General features: G+C 33.5%; 1 protein-coding gene and 2 long non-coding RNA genes across 3 annotated transcripts in view; 2 read left to right on the forward strand and 1 right to left on the reverse strand.

Moving 5' to 3' along the window:
• The window catches only part of LOC109532999 (zinc finger protein 1), a 416,629-nt gene that overhangs the window by 288,653 nt on the left and 115,341 nt on the right, over nucleotides 1–12,635 (reverse strand). The window lies entirely within an intron of this gene.
• Nucleotides 7,462–8,680, forward strand: LOC125502589. Its single transcript, XR_007280361.1, has 2 exons — nucleotides 7,462–7,857; nucleotides 8,119–8,680. It is a non-coding gene; the product is annotated as an uncharacterized LOC125502589 (long non-coding RNA).
• Nucleotides 9,200–12,503, forward strand: LOC125502590. Its single transcript, XR_007280362.1, has 3 exons — nucleotides 9,200–9,556; nucleotides 11,825–12,160; nucleotides 12,240–12,503. It is a non-coding gene; the product is annotated as an uncharacterized LOC125502590 (long non-coding RNA).

A 12,635-nucleotide genomic window follows, 5' to 3' on the forward strand; every position in this document is an offset into this window, starting at 1 on the left:
ATTGTCAAATTCATTAATTAAGGAACTTGCACAAGTTTTTATAATACAATTCATAAAGTAGCCACGTGGTAAAACTTCACATCAAACGTTAAGGAAAAAAATTAATTTGTGACAGTTAAATTCAAGATAGCCAATAAAATTATTTCCATGATTCATAATTTGGTGTTGTAACTCCATTATAGAACATTCTACACAACCAAACAAGTTCATGTTATGAACAAAGTGCATAAATATGCAGAGTATATTGTTGAATGTAAAAACATATCTAATAGATCGGTAGCCTTCACAGAACATCAATATTATGGTATTTGTAGTACGATAAAAGTTGTAAAATGCAGGACACGTTTGAGATAAACCCAACACAAAAGAAAAGGAAACGAACCAGTAAAAATAGAATTGTAATGTTTAAATTCACGAATAGATAAATAATCGGAGATTAATTAGGAACGTGTGTGAACCGCAAAACAAAAAGGCGCCAATTCTTTCGTCACTCACTTTGTTCGTGAACCTTAATAACAGATGTTCTTTATATATACCACTGACTAGTTCAAATGATTCTCACAGCGATTGCAAGCAGAAAACTGAACATGAATATGGCACTTAGGTATTACGAACCTTTTTATTCCATTTATTCCAGGACTTTCAGATCAAATTAAACGAGCAGGTAAAAAAATCAAAATAAATGTGTTGCCGCATGTTTATTTAATTTAAGTCATACATGGTTACGTATGCTCAAATCTGAAGTATACCAGAGAAACATACACCAAAGTTATTAATTAATATTACCTTTATTGGTTAAAACAATGAGATTGAAGCCAGAACCAAACAATTGACAATTTGTAAACACGTTTGCTTTGTTTGTCCTGGTTTTGTAGTAAAATCAATGTCGATTTAGATGTCAGAATTAGATTAATTCCAATCGGAACACAATTAAGAATCCTTTAATGTTTTAGAAAATTTTGAATATTGATGCGTTGATTTTTTTCTTAGCTAACCTTTTGCTCCTATCCTGTAAGCGGATCAGTAGAATTGGACTTATATTCATAATTTAGTTATTTAGAGATGGTAACTTATTAGCAACTTAATACCAAGGCTATTAACTAAATTACGGCATTCAGAGAATTATTTTGGTCGTTCTGAAAAATTCATCAACCATCATTCAATTTGCCTTGATATGTATGAAATGGTGTCATGTCTCTGCTTAGAATGTTAACGAACAGTAATCAAGAGTATCTGATGAGACCGGACAAAATTTGCGAAAATTAAATATGAGTCCGGATCAAGTCCGTTTCAAATGCAGATACATGGGCAGCACTCGTTACATGAGTTCTCCGTACTTTCATGATAGTCTCTTAGCCACAAAATGTCTAAATAATATTGGACCTTTTATTTAAACTATCGCAAACAACGGAACATGTCTGCTTCTTGTGTTGAACTTGTGTGAAACTGTTTTATTTTTAGCGAAAGTATCTACCTAGATTTGTCGTTAATACCGCTTTTATCTCTCAGTAAAAAGTATGAAATTGTAGCTTTCTAAACATGGAAACTTTGGTAAGTTAAAAAGAGATATTTTAGCTATATTTGGTCGACACTTGCCCATGTCAATCCGCATTGAGCTTTTTAAAATTATAACAATAAGGCACCTTTGGAACATTTCCAAAGAAATACTTTTTAGGTGGGTTGGTTTTCTTACTGATTTTCATGGCTGTTAGTAGAAGTTAAATTTGAAATATTAATATATCGATTACTTATTGGGGCAGTACTTATTTATATTCAATTTTAATGTGTTGCCGGCTTGAAAGTGAAGACGTGTGTTTTCTTAACAAATACAGTCAATTTTTGATATCTAAATAATTTTCCATTTCAATATCTCAGTAAACTGGAAATATTTTTGTGGCTCATAAGCATCAGGAACCAAACTTCTGAAAAGACCTTTTTCAGTTTCAGAAAAAAAAAAGAAAAAACGAATTTGCTTTTAGTCCCCTGTATTTCAGTAGGTCAGTCCAACAGGTGACGGGTTTATTTTAAATATATGGAATAAGTCGTACATTAATTAGTCCTCGTCTGAACTGCGCGAACAACGTGACTAACTTTTTTTACATGGGAAACTCTGCTTATGTTCTGGGACGTTATGCACAGTGTTCATGACAACACAGATGTTTATAGAACCGCTATAGGAGAGTGACTGAAAATATATCGATGTGCTTATACTAGAAAGGTTGTAACTCGAAAAATATGCGAAATCAATGCAATACTTGCAGACTCAAAACAAAAACCCTCAATTTCATTTAATTTCAATATCGGATTTTGTATGAGGAATAATGACGGTAACCAGATAATGTGGTTTTGGTGTGCTCCAGTTTATAATTGCAACAAACTTGAACATCTGTGTCTAAGAATTAAGATCTATTTCGAAGAAATGAAGTAAAAATATTAGCAATACGCTCATGCCAGGCAAATGGCGAATAAAAATTCTGACTGGTTCATCAATGGTAATACGTAACCAAACCAGACTCTATGCTCAGGCTCAGATTGTTTAAGATACTCTGTATTTGATTGTTGGTGCACAGAAGGTGCAAGGTTTATGCCTAACGCTATAAATTAAATACTTAAAAATTAACATAACGTTACAAGTCGGGCGGTTTGAAACGATTTTCGCGGTGTTCGGTTTATAATCTTGTCCAAACATGCTACTACGGCTATCCGGCCTCAAATTTTCAGTAATGTCCGAATATCATAGTAATACTAAGTTAGCAAAATAACCAATACAATAGGCACTTTGGTTATATGTGCGTTTTCCATTGCTATTCCTGGACTGCCATCTGCTCTCTGCAAACAATGTCTAACACGGATTGATCATTATTGGAAATTAAACTTAACATATAGTCACTTTTTATATAATGGCTGATAATAGATTAACCATATTTGGTCGTTTAGAGACCGAATATGAATTTTCTTGATCAATATAATGAATGGTAGAACGTTTTTTTTGCGCTTGAGGTAGTATTGTGGCAACTCTTTTCGATAACATTTTTTCTCACACAGTGAGTATACTAAATTTATTTTGATTTTATAGTATTTTAGTATTTTAAAACAATAAATGAAGGTTGATAATGTGTTATATGTATGTTTTGGTGTCTTATAAATCTATAGAAAAGTACATTTTTACATAGCATTAATAATATGTGAGTCCGATTGTTACAACTGACGAATGTTAAACGATTTTAGAATGATTTTGCTATGCTGACACAGATATTTGGAAAACATCAGAGGTTTAAATTCTGTTTGTATTTTGATTGTGACTAGTTAAAAAAGTATCGATCAGCTCTCCACAATTCCAAACGCTATAGCCCAATGTGGGCGTAATTTCCTTTTAATGGCTTCACCATTACCCCATTTCGAAACACCTAAATGAACACCCCCCAAGCGGTGTGATTGTTTTTATACCTCACCATTAAATTCCAATTATCGTCCTATGGAAGTGAGACAGGTTGGCCGCCTTTTCTAAGAAAAACAGCAGTTTAATTAGTTGCCATTCAGACCTTTTCTGATTCGATTAGACAGACTTCACCTTATTGTTAGACAAAAAAAATAGTTTCAAAAACTTATTTTTATAACTCTTTATACTCAGAGCATTGCTTGCCGAAAAATAATAAATTTTATAACTAATCAAAAAATATTAAAAAGTGAAGTTGGAAGAACACTCCCATTACTTTCTCTTTGTCTCAAAAAAAAATTTTATTTCCAATCGTAAACGAAAATTAAAATTACCACTTATTTCACTTAGGTAGTAAGAATAGTAAGGACATAAGATAGTCATGCAATTAATTTATAATGATCGTTTAGAAAAATTTCCATTTAAATGATGGGCAACAGCACAAGTTTAAAATTGTTGTGTTCTACCTCGACACACAAATTGTTGTGTTCCTTTTTTTGCAATATTTTACAGTTTGTGGGCCCTTTTATCACTTTCGATTCAACACCGGATCCGGATTTCTATAGGGCTAAATCTAGTTATGCTAAAATTTTATGTCATAGAACTTCATTTGCATTTGTACCATGTGGAAAATAATCAAAAAGTCGAGTCGTATATGATTTCAGCTAAAAAGAACACCACACTATATCAAGAATCGAACCAGTTTAAGAAAATTCAGCTTTCTTCCCGAGAACCATTTATCTTTATATCTTTTGTCATATAGTTATGAGTAGACGAATATGGCGGAACGGCTGATGCACCTTAATTGCCTTTTAAGTGAAGGCAGCGTTTTTGCAAGTTGAGTCAAAGCTGATTTGCTTAATGTTCTGTCATGTAACTAAAGTATAATGCTTCGATTTAGCAGGCTGTCGCCGGCATGTACTTTTCCAGTTACTACCTTTCAACAAGCTGTCTGTTTAAAAATATAAAACTGCGGCGAATCATTTTTCCGGAGCTAGACTGGCCAACTCTTTACACAGTGGTTTGTTAGCATAAAGCTACCCAAACCACTTAACATTTGGCAAGTACATTATTGAATAGGAAAGTTTCAAGAACAATTATATTGGAAAATTGTGGAATTTTTATTGCATCGAGTAAGATTGTTTCTGTACCGTAGATTGCATATAGAATGATCAAATTGATCAACCTGAAGCTTCTACATATTTAAGAGTATTGATTCTTTAGCGTTAATGCTGAATTACCTGTCGAAATTTAAATTCATTGGAATACTGTGAAACTCAATGGTCTATCCGACTTGAATTCGATGGTCAATGCGAAACTTTTTTAAAAGTCTCAGTACGCCAACCAATTGTACTCTATCAAATGCCTGAGCTAATCGATTACATAAAATCCGTAAAATTCAGACAAGCGGCGTTGTAATGTTTGATACGTTTATTAGTATTTGGCTTAGTATGAAAATGCGAGCGTTTGTTTGAATAGAAAGTATTCGTATTCTTCAATTAAAAACGGATATACACTGATAAATGCACAAAAATATTTGTTGGAAAAGAGTGGTGGATTCCTGTTTATCTATGAAATTTGCTATTATGTGCAACACAAGTGCGTAATAAATTTTTGAATTAGTTGTATTTCCAAAAGCAATAACTCCATAAGTAACTAAAATATGGCTACTATACATAATTGGAAGTAAGAATAAGACCAATGATAATGGGTAGGCGCTCACGACGATTGAATCGCCCCTCTTCTAAGACAATGTATGTTATAAAATTGATTTATTATTTGCAGACCAGAAGCTTTAACTAGTTCCAACTTATATGTTACACAGATTGCTCTATTTGAGAAATAATAGTATTGATTAAATACAGTTCAACTCCGACAGTCATTTGTAATCTGACCAAAGATATTTTCGAGCGTTGAGAAGGACTATAAGCATTTTCAGATTGATCTCTAAATCTTTGGATGATCGGTATAAAAATTCCCACAGCAGTACAAGGTTAACTGGAATGGTTTTAATTCTTTAGTGTGAAAATTATTTAGTCTATCTTTTTCTTGGTGGGGATATGTGGTGGGACAGCAGTTGACAATCGCCTACAAAGTTATTTTAGTCTTTGAATAGTTTTTAGAAAATCGGTGCGTCAGACCGACGTTATCACTAACGGGCACAATTTTTTTACTTTCTTCTGTTAAGCATTTTTAGTTTTGAACTTAGAATGTTGTACGAAAGCTATCAAGCTCGCCTTCAACTTTGAATTGATGAAGATGATCCGTATGTCACCGAATATGACGATAACAAAGATGAGGATGAAGTACTTAGACCATTTTGAAGTGTGATGAGGATACGGATTCAGAGCAATAACGAGTTCTAATAATATATTTTTATATTATTATTATTTTTTCTGTATGTATTGTTGTATGACACAATTCACAACCGACCCAATCTTGTGATTTGAGTATGACTCAAACTCAACTCTTGACAATAAAACTAAACGAAATGCGGCCAATAAGGTAATCCGATATTTGAGTAGTAAAAATGCTTGCAAAACAAAGTTAGTTAGTTGTCGATATTGCTTATTGATTTATTGATTGATGTACAATTGCTTATTGATGGACTTAATTAGCGCTCGTGCCTCTTCTGTTTGTCCAAGTACAAGCTGCGTTCGTCTCATTGAGTAGCACTGTTGACTGTAGCTGAATATATGTTACTATTTTCTAATATTTATTCCTTTAATATCTGTTTATCATTTACTAACGTTTAATTGGTTTTTCTCAAACCCATCTATGACAAAATAGGTACTGTTGAATTGAAGTGAATATATCTTACACTATACAGGAAATTATATGAAAATAGGTTTCTTACAATATTCACGGATAGTTTGGGTTAGTTTGGGTTAGTTATTAATGTCGTTCCTCCAACTTCAATTCCAGGGGAAAGACTTTTTTCAAAATAATCTTTAATTATTAGAAATCATCGTCACCGATTATCCGTTAGCGTTTTGGTTACTCTGTTTAAGCTCTTGGTCATCCACATTTTGAAAAGCTTCCAATCAGCTGTATCATATTATTTGTATGTGTTCTATGTAGAAAATTACTTTTCATTTTTGATCCAGTTTTGGTAAATTTTAATTTCAAATTGTATTAGTTAATTACAGTCTTTAACATGGACATTCTATAAGACAGTAAAACCTTAAGTAGTAAATACATTTCGATGAACAGTTTATACACTTCATAATTATTTTTCCAATGTTCCATACAGTTGCTGAATAAACAGGAATATAACTTAATCCTTGCGACGAATTATGTGCATTATTAATAATTGAGTTTGTTTTCTATCAGTAAAATTCTGTAAACCCAATAAAAATATTTAAATATCTACAGCTTACTGCAGATATTTCATTGCTGTTGTACTTTCATTAGAATATGTAAATTACACTACATTAAAATTTCTTCAATTTCTCTGGATGAAGGTCTTAAGTGACAATGAAAAAGTAGGGGTCAACATATTTGAATTACAAAATAATTAAAATTATTAAAATAGCAAATAGTCTGAGATTATTTTCATTGCTTCGTGTTGATTATTATTTGCGTCTAATTTATTTACTATTATTGTTATTATTGAATTAATTCCGTCTAATTTTAGGGCTTATATAATAGCAAGACCAAGACCAAGACTGCCGTTGATTTGCAAGACCAAGACCAAGACTATGTATGCAAGAACAAGTCCAAGACCATGCAAGTCTTGGTCTTGGTATTGCTTTGCTCATCCCTACAGAAAACGTGCTTATTTACAGCGTAGGTATAGCTGGCTGTCTTCACTAACTTACTAACAAACTATGTGACGGCTCAAGCGTGTTTGTGCAAATAGAACAGGCAAATCACTTGTTTTCATCGATTGCCAAGTGGAAAACTAACAAACGAATTGTCACTTGGGACGTAAGAAGCTTCTATGGGGACAAGGAAGTAGCAAATTTCATGAAGGAACTGGAAATACCAAAATGGACTTATCGGAATTTAGCGAGGTCAGATGGCCCAGAAACACCTGGAATAGACATACGGGCTACTATTCTGGTGATGCGACAGACAAAAGAGAAGCGGCTGTTAAAACAGGTTGGATGACATTGGTTGACAGTTATTGGTATAATTTAAAAAAAAAAACAAAGTTATTGGTATAATAAATATTGCGCTTTAGCGCAAAAACACCTCAGTTATACCAATAAAAAGTAAAAGCTTTCATCCGCGCCTCAGAACATTTCTTTTGCAGTTAAGTTGCAATCCTGTCAATCTCAACATAATGCAAATGGATGTACCAACAAGTCAAGGCACTGAAGAGAGTATTTAACAGTCTTATGGCGATGTAAATAGAGGAACGAATCTCCAAGGAAAGGAATTTGTTAACATTATACAAGAATATTAATAAAATTCACGTAAGTCAGGGAGGAACAAGAAATTGAACGGGATAACATGGCCTTGGCCTCTCAGAAAAAGATTACTGTATAATGAATACCTACTTTACAAACCACACAGAATAAGCTATAGATGGAGAGGCCCTGCAGAGGGTGGGAAATGTCGACGAGTCAAAAATGGGATCGGCTATATTATTATTAACTGAAGATTTAAAAATTCCGAAAAATTAACAAAAACATATCCAGGTGCAGACGAACTAACTGACCATAATCTCTTTCTAGCATAAGGAAAGAGTTCAATGGACTAAATACAGAACCAACAATATCTTGAATAATAACAGAAATGACGAATCAAATAAGAAATACGAAAACGTTGGATGAAAAATGGGGCAATATTAAAACAGCTCTAAAAAATACATCGAGAACTGCATACCAAAGAAAACAAGGCAGAAGAAAAATTATCGAAATAGAAAAATGAAAAAATACAGGAAATACATCACACGATTAAAAGAGAAATAAAGAAAGCGAATGAAACATGGGTTAACAACAAATGTGACGGAGTCAAAGAGCTCGAAAGAAAACACGAAACCAACTTGAGCATCCCATCACAAGCCAATAACAGATATTAGGGCGCAACTTAGAAAGTGGAAGAAATACGTGCTAGAAATGCCTACAGAAGACCAACGAGACGACAATCCAACAACCAAGGTAAGCATCAAAAGCTTATACTTAGATTACAACGGAAAAAATTATTCGTACAGAAAAACAGCTGAAGAACAGAACAACAAACGGGGAAGATCATTTACCAGCGAAGATTAATCAACCATTTGGCAATCAATACATTGACAACACTAGACACACGATATACAATGCAGCAGTTATACCGCAGGGCTGGTTCACATCTATTTTTAATTCGATATAAAAAAATCCCAGTTCAAAAAAATCTAAGGAATACAGGCCATCAGCTTAGTGAGTCATGCTCTAGCACTGTTCCTTCGGATAATTCATGGGGACAACTTTCTCTCTCAAATCATTACTATAAGAAACCGCAAAGATAACAAAAATGGAACACCTCGCAGAGGTTGATAACGGGTTCAACTATGCACATTATCCCTACCACTCGCTGCGATATGGACTTTTTGGGTATGGATTGGACACTCTTTAAGGCAAATTTCCCCCATTAAAAATATTACCCCTTACGTATAAAATCCAATATACATGAAATTATGACAATTAAAATTTTGAAATAAAAACCAATGCTTAATTTAAGTGTTATTATAATTTATGAGAATATCCAGATCCAAACACAATGATGATGTACAAACTTTGGTAATTGTTAAACCGTCAACAATATCTGCCTATGTGCCTGTGTTAATGAAGAGTGGGACCGAAGTCAGGAGCAGGATGGAGAAGCTTAGATTCAAAGATCAGGTTGTTAAAATGCTTTGTAATTTGTGTCTTGCACCACGGAGTACAGACTTGGACACTGACTGCCGTTACTGAGGAGAGGATGGAAGCCTTCGAAATGCGTTGAAGGATGCTGAGAGTATCTTGGATGTGTGGCCAATGAGGAAATCGTGCACCGCATTGGGAAGACACATGAGGTCTTTACACCATGAAAGGGCCTTTTCATGCCATGTGAATAAGAGCATAATAATGAATATCTGTTTGAAGCGGAATACACGAAAATCGCTTTGATGTTTTGCGTTATTGCACGCAGGTAGGCAACATTAAATATAATTCAATGAATTTAGTGCCATATTTGAGCATGGGGCATTTTTTGCACATACAAAAAGCATAACGATAACTACTCATAGAAAAATATGAACGTAGGTACCTGATCCATCAATTCGAAAATAACTCAATATTTTTTAAACCTATTCAATATTAACTGGCTAAATGAAATTGAAAGTAACTAATAAAGTTTCAATGCGATCAATTAACGGATTTGTACAGGTACTGATCTCTTTTGTTTTGAACGCTTTCCAAATATTTCCTCAGCTCAATTGTATGCAAAAAATTTATTAAAATAACGCACCTGATTAGTTAGTGCAACTGAACCAAACTACCAACTGACCGAAAACTACTACTAAAGTAAAGCGATGATATATCGTATTGGTAACTTAAGATTTGATTTGGAACCCTTATAAAAACAATGCAAAGTGGCGTATACTTTATGCAAGAAAATTCATGAAAAAACGTTTGATTTTTAAAACTTGAGTTTGGCAATTTGAACCACTGGATATCTAAGGACAGCCCGGGTAAAAACATGTCATTTTTCTAAGCGTTCTTTTTCTTATATAAACTCGACTAAAGTTATTAATACGAACTAACTGGTTATGTCAAAGCCAAGCACTGCCGTCGTTAGAGTCGGAATACTAATCAGGAAAAAGTTCCGGGTCCACGATTCTTGATTGATATGGCCTGGGAATAAGAATACGTCCAAATTAAACTTTCTCAAACAACTTCACCACTTCGATGGATAATTACATAGTTGATAATTTTTTACATACATTATCTTCGATTTATTAAATCGTGTTACCTCAATTCAATTTTAAAACCATTGGAGCTTTGAAAGATGAGATGCGTTACGAATTGTTGCATTTGACTGCGGTTTTAAGAAGTTACTTAACATAATTTAACTTGCCTCTAAACGGTTTTGATGACACCATTCAACTCAGGACGAAAAGAAAATTTCTTACTCTAACATACAGAGGGTTCACGCAAGAAAGACGTGGTTTAACTATAAATCTTTACAAAACTTAGATTTATTTTAATATTTTTTTTATAATTTAAAGCACACGTTATGAATGTTATGAAATACAGGAAATTAAATACAAGTTACAAGGTGCGTGTGAAAATTAATTGCTTTAATAATATTTGATTGTATTAATTTTAATATATCTGCTTGCCTGTTTTAAGCAGCAATCTAACGGAAACTATTTAGTGCTAGAAGAAATGTCAAAACGTGATGGATGATACTTATAAATCATACCTGGATGATGGAAATATGGTGTCAAGTAATTGTCTCCAAACTCATTACAAACATTATATGATCGGTTACGTCGGTTATAATATACAAGGTGAGTCAGCGAAGCGAGCCCCTTCGTCGATCGTACAGAAATAGCGACTGAAAAAAAAAACGTTTATATAAAAGTGTTATGGTTGTTTACAACAAATACTTAGTTTACAACAAATACTTTGGCGACAACCACAACACTTTTATATGAACGTTTTTTTTCAGTCGCTATTTTTTTTTCAGTCGCTAGTTTTTTTTCAGTCGCTTCGCTGACTCACCCTGTATAATTGGTTCCGTAATTTTCCAAATTTACTTATTTAGTTTAATATTATCTTCTTGACTAATTGGGACTGATAAAAGCATATTTACACTGGTACAACAGAAGCTCCTACACGAAAGCTAGTGACTATGAGACTATGACAATCCTGCTTTCGATCTTGCAAAACTAGACTGTTGGGTATAGAGAGTTAGAGAGGGTGCCTCTAAGGAGAGACTGTCTCATTTTCTGGTATATTATTGTCCATCTTATTGAATGTTTTCACACTAAAAATGATTTCAAGTTTTAATTATTTATTTACAATTTAATGTATTACTTTATTTAATTTTTTATTTACTAATTTATGGATTACAAGTATTAGACACTCTTTGTATGCAAAATTTAATTGCAAAAAAATTGCTTCAACTCATTTTGTATGTCACGTTTACATTTGGTTAAAATTATTATCACATTTTAGGTAATGGAATTTATTATTTATTATCCCTCTTACAGTTAAACAGTTAGTTCAGAAGGTTACAAAAGTATGAATTATTCCAAACCCCGAAACCCCCCTAAAAAAATAGATCTTAAAGGCCGATTAACTTATCGGCAGTCATTTTCCTTCCCAAGTCCTTGCAATGCTGGGATAATAGGAAATACCTTGGCATATAACTAAACTCAATATTGAACTGATAAAAGTATATATTTTACAGCAGAAAGCTACTTGGTACTAAACCGAAGGAATAATGATTCGTTGGAAGAAATTTTAACTTTTCTTGGAGAACTCAATATTGTTGCACAAAATAAGAATACAAAAACCTTTTTGGATATACAGGATACAGTTGTGGAGAAGCATAACTACCTTGCTAGGAAAGTTACAAATCGCAAATAAGACAGGTGTAAGGCCAATCATAACGTACACCGCAGATACAACATCAGACAAAGAATGTAATTCATGTAAAGAACCAAAATAGTAGTTTTCAATGCAAGGGCGAAAAGTCGTCGTTTTTCGAACGAAGACGGCGTTTGACACCCGAGACGAAGTCGAGGTAAAAGTACAACAAATGAACAGTAAAGAAAACTTCTTCTTTATGATCATCGCGTCCGATCGAAAAATGGCACTTTTAGATTCATTCGAGTAAAAAAGTAATTATAATATCTACTGGCCGCCCGTGGAATGGAATGCCCGCCGAATTCAGGACATGCATATAGCACTTGCGAGCAAACAAAATCCAAAGTGCAGCGTTAGCTACAGCGTACGGCTACAAGAACATCCTAGTAAAATTGCCAACATTTAGTGACTGGACCCAACCCAAGACGATCGAAGCGTTTTACCGCATGCAAACAGCGACTTGCCGACAAAAAAATGAAAACATACATAAAAATTGTATTGGGGTGGAGCTCAAAAAACAAATAAATCTAAAGAATCCTTCAATCTTCCACATGATTTTTATATAAAACTACATCAAATTCTAAAGTTTCATTTATTTTCCAAGATTCGTGTCTAAGAAAAATTGCTTACAT

Source organism: Dendroctonus ponderosae, unplaced genomic scaffold (genome assembly GCF_020466585.1).
Source record: "Dendroctonus ponderosae isolate FM_Combo_2020 unplaced genomic scaffold, Dpon_F_20191213v2 Dpon_F_20191213_1, whole genome shotgun sequence".
Classification (NCBI taxonomy): domain Eukaryota; kingdom Metazoa; phylum Arthropoda; class Insecta; order Coleoptera; family Curculionidae; genus Dendroctonus; species Dendroctonus ponderosae.